Source organism: Neopelma chrysocephalum, unplaced genomic scaffold (assembly GCF_003984885.1).
Source record: "Neopelma chrysocephalum unplaced genomic scaffold, ASM398488v2 Primary Assembly neopelma1_22, whole genome shotgun sequence".
In the NCBI taxonomy this organism is placed as follows: domain Eukaryota; kingdom Metazoa; phylum Chordata; class Aves; order Passeriformes; family Pipridae; genus Neopelma; species Neopelma chrysocephalum.
In genome coordinates this window covers 5,423,154-5,428,418 of record NW_020897689.1, presented here as the reverse complement: position 1 = coordinate 5,428,418, position 5,265 = coordinate 5,423,154, and positions in this window count along the sequence as shown.

Genomic DNA, 5,265 nt, shown 5'->3' with positions numbered 1-5,265 from the left:
TGCAATTACACTGAAAATTCTTCCACTGTGGGCTAAATTAAGTCACATTATCTTGTGTTTGCTGTGTACTAAGAGCATGTGAAGGAAGAGGTATCAGACAATGGATTGTAAGTTTTAATTAATTAACCACTCTAATGTTAAGAAGGTATTATGACTGTACAAAGTATGCAAGGTATGACTGTGTAAAAATAAGTAATTGACCTGAAAAAAGTTGTGATTTACCTCACAAAGCGATTCCACAAAGAATTACTGCACAGACTTCATTCGAATTCAGTTTACCTCAGAAATAGGTACCAATTTTAGTCCAAACATTCTGTTGACATTTACAAATTTAAGAGTTTTTACTATCAAGAAATACTATTTCAAGTCTTCTCCAATTGTAATCTGGAAACAAAGATCATTATATGACCAGATGTGCCTGTGCCAGGTTGGACAGAAATGAATTCCCAGCACACACAAGCCTTCCCAAGGCACTCAGTGCTCCCTAAGCAGCCGATCCTGTGCCACCAAAACCTGCTTTGGTATGTCTACTTCAGTGACAGCTGAGCACACAGCGTAACCAGAACCACAGACTAAGGATGGCATCAACGTTTCTGAGTCCTTCCACATGAACTTCGATTGTTGTACTCTCTTCCTGGTACTTGTTCTGTGCAGCAGCACCATTCAAACTACAAACTGACAGCTTATACTATTTATTTTCTGCTATGATCTATTTGTCTACTTCTGCCATATCAGGACAAATGTGCACTTGTTTCTGCCCTGGTATAAGGCTTCAATTCTGATACACTCACTTTGCGGTGTGATCCCCACAGCAGATGAGCCTATTTTGCAGAGAAATGAATTTGCTTGAGAGACAAGAGCACCTTCTCTCCTATCAGTGAACTTCTAGCTTCAAAAATCTCTCACTATGCAGGAGTATGTGAACTAAAACTTTCATATAGATATAGATATAGATACCCATAAAGACAAAAATCATATTAGTGAGACTTGAACTCTCTCAAAAAAATCCTCCTTACTGTATGAACAATCATCACAGAGATGTGCTCTGCAACAACCCATGGGTTTCAGAAGCTATCTTGGAAGAGTCAGCCTCATCAGGAAAGTGTTTCTTAGGTCACAACAGGAATTTCAGGACAAAAATCTTTCCAGCTATAATGTGTTGTTCATATCAGTCAAATTTTGTTCAAAATGCTTATGATTGGTATACACTGGAATCGTGCAAAGTCTCTCACGGCATAATCTTTCTCACGAATTTCTGTAAGAGACACATCAGACTTCAAATACTCTCCTCAGCTGCAACAAAAGGTAACACTGGATGTGTGTAATAAGCTCACTAGCCATGGTGGGGAGGTTGGAACTAGATGATCCTTTATGTCCCTTTCAACCCAAACCACTCTGTGAATCTGTGGACAGCACGTAGGCATTAATCAAACAAGCATAAGAATTTAATACTCAGTCTTGCACAAGAGGTTTATCATCTAAAAGCAAAAGATGCTAATCTTTGTGTAGGAGTTTGCAATTTGTTCGCTGAAAACCAAATTTGGCAAAATATACAAACACACATTTAAATGTTTTGGTAGAATGGGCTTTAAGAAGAATGAAATATGGAATTGATTAGTGATGATATTCACCACAAAGAAGTTCTATAAACCATTCTCCCCAGATATATTTACAGCTGTAGTGATAAACAGGATTTTATGTGATGCTCACTCCCTTTCACAGCATCATGTCCATGTAATTACTTTTAAATACTGGACAAAACAAAAGCAAATGACAAGTGATGCCTTCCTAGACTGTGTCCCCTCCACAAAGTACTGCCAGTGACTGGCAACTGCATAGTTCAGAGTTGGATGGTTCTAGATTTGGAGCCACACTGCAGTAGTGTACATAGCATTAATGTACTGATTATTAATTCTCTCATCTCATGCAAGCTTTTCATTTGCAGAAAGCTGAAACAGTTTATGATTCTTTCCCAACGAACAGTTGGAGATTTCTGCGTCTTTCTGTAACACAGGAAAATGAAGTAGAAAGAACCAAAGGACTACCAGAAACATAAGGGAGCTCCATGTTACGTCTGGAGACTTAGATTTCAGACTGAATAGTGTTGCATTTGCCATCTACAGGACTAAGACAGTTAACCACTAAAGAATTCTTTCCTACACTGTCCCATCAAAGAACAGAAAAGCAAAGAGATCCTGGCTGTTGTCCAAATGTATGAACTTTGGCAGTAAACACTATTGACTCTGAAGAGACTGTGGGTGACAAAGGTATGCTAAAAATTACCAGGAGGTGTACATCAATGGTTATTTTTTAATTATGAACCTAGTAGCACGTGGATTTGACAGGGAAACTGAAAACCAATTGATGAGGAAGCTGCAAATTGTTTCTATAAAATCAACGCATTTTTGCTACAGCATCTCCAGATGCTTTTTGAAATATTTTGTCCTATCATGAATACTTTATAAAACCTAATTTTCAAAAAAACAGTCTGAAAATGAGAATTTCTGCCATGAAGATAAAGCAGTTTGTAAATTTTTGCAAATCACTCGACAAAAGGAGCATCATACAAAAGTTAGGACCACCTGTGGAGACTTGTGTCCATGAAGATACTCGGTAAAGTGGTAGTATTAAATAAACCAGTGCAATCTCAATTCTGGAGCAACAGAGCCATTACAGAGGAATCAAATTAGCCAGAATGATTCGGTTAAGTTCCCTTTCCTGAGAGCACTGCACAGCAGTGGAATACCTCATAGCAAGCTGACAACAAAAGCACGATGAGACGATTTGGGAGGAGCTATTGCAAAAGGTCTTCTCAGCAAACAGTCCAGGAGAGTCTGAGACGGTGTCCCTGAGCAACCTACTGTAACTTTAAGGTTGGCCCTGCTTTGAACTGAGTGAACTCCAGAGGCTTCCTCCAATCTAAATTATTTTATGATTCTGTATTGATCCAGTAGCACTCTAGATTACCTGCTGTAATCAAATAACACTTTCCTGCACTTCAGAACAAGGACCCTACAGCTCATTATCCTACCATTCCTCCTATGTATTTGGCAGTTCATTCCTGGATGCCCACTGGTACATTTTTAACAGACCAGTCACGGGTGCACTTTATATTCTCTGAGATCACAAGCAGTTTGCTCCGTAAATGTGAATCCCAGTAGGGATTCTTAATGCAGACTTTCTGTGTACACTCACTGCAATCTGCACTAATTGAAACATATGAGAAATAATCTACACCACCAAACACTTTTTTAAAAACAATACAAAGCAGGTAAGAAATTCTAACGTAGGTTTGTCAGCTGACAAACGCCAACAGACAAGGATCAAGTACCACAGGAATGCAAAAACGTCGACACATCACCAAACCTAAAAGTTTATGAAGTACGGGTCTGTTTTGTGTTTTATGGAGGCTGTATCATGGGAACCCTTCCCTTCAATGGACCCAGAGATGAATCATTACCTCCACCCTGTGCCCCAGAGAGGCACGGCAAATTTAAAAATGCTTTTCTCTCTCTTCACCAGTCTGTCCCTGCCCCAGATTTAGACCATCTTTCTCTTCTGGAAATCTCATACTGCCTTTTACAGTTTCTTTGTTTCTCCATGACTGACTCTCCTCTCCCCTCTAGAATTTTAAAAAGACTTTCTTAATCTTTCCAGATTATAAATTAATGTTCTACCAAATATCTCCTTTTCCCAAGTAACTCTTTGGAAGAAAGAAATCATTATCGTTTACAGAATTTTTACAGTATTCTTGCAAAGGCTTCTCAAATGTTAAGTCCAGGTCAACTCTCTCTCTGCATGTTTCCAGGCCAAGACACAGGGGTATATATATTTTTTGGTACTGAATATATTACGACATACACAACAGTGACGAAACTGCACTTCTTCAGCTGGAAGATTCCATTGCTCTCCCTCTCTGAGATACTTTGTTATCTATGGTACTGGTCTGGCCAGGGTGGAGTTAATTTTCTTCTTAGCAGGCTGGATGGGGCTGTGGTCCAGACCTGTACTTGCTGAACAGTGTTTGCACAGCATTGAGACCTTCTCTGCTCCACCCCAGCGAACAAATTTGGGGTGCCAAAGAGGTGGGGAGGTGACACAGCTGAGCCAAGGAGAGTGGTACTCCACGCTGTGTAACATTGTGCTCCAGAGTGGAACAGAGAGGAGAGTGTTTAGGGAAGTTAATCACCTTTTTCTTGGGAACTTGGCAGGCATTGGTCTACCCACAGTAGACAGTGTCTGCCTGAGCATCACTTATTCTGTTTTCCTTCTCTCGTCTCTCGCTTTTTCACTTACTAAGCTGTTCCATATCCAGACCTATGAGTTTTCTTGCTTTTCCTTTTCTGATCCCCCACACCGCTGGGTGTGAGGGAAAAGCAAGTGAGCAGCAGTGCAATTCTCAGTTGCCTGATGGGCAAGTATCTGAACAGAGGGTGCCAAGAGGATGGAGCCAGGTTCTTCTCAGTGGTGTTGAGCAATAAGACGAGGCAGTGGACAGAAACTGATGCACAGCATGTTCCATCTGAGGCAGAACTTCTTTACTGTGCGGGTGACTGAGCACTGGAACAGGTTGCCCAGAGAGGTTGTGGAGAGTCCCTCACTGAAGATATTAAAGAACCGTCTGGATGCAATCCTGTGCCATGTGGATGCCTCTGTTTGGGCAGGGAGGTTGGACCAGATGACCCACTGTGGTGCCTTCCAACCTGACCAAGTCTGTGACTCTCTGTAACCCACTGGGGTCACCCGGTGGGGTCGCCCCACGGCTCCTGCCCGCCGCCCTCCCATCGCTCCCTAGACCTGCCCCGCTGGATGCGTCCTCCCGCTCCCGCTCCCGTCCCGCGGCGGAACCGCTCCCGCCGCGCCTCGCGCCTCCGCCCGCGGCGGGCCCCGCCCCGCCGGCACGTGCCGATAACGGTACCGCCGCTCCCGCCCCGCGGCCGCGGCCCCTCGAGACCCGCCGTGTCCCCCTTCCCTGTCTCCCTCCTTCCGGCAGCGGAGCGGGCAGGCTGCGGCCCCTCGGTGCGGGGGAGCGAGGGAGGGAGCTGGGAGGAAGGAAAGGAGGGAGGTCAGGTGGGAGTGGGGGGGTTGCCCCCATCCCACCTCCCCTCCCACCCCTGGGCGGGCGGGGCGGGGCGGGGCGGGCGGTGCGTGACGCGACGCGGCCGAGGCGCGCGCCCGCCCCCCGCCGGCCCCCCCCTCCTGCTCCTGCCCGCCCCCCGCTCGCGCCCCCCCTCCCCTCCCCTCCCCTGCGGCGGCGGCGGGCGG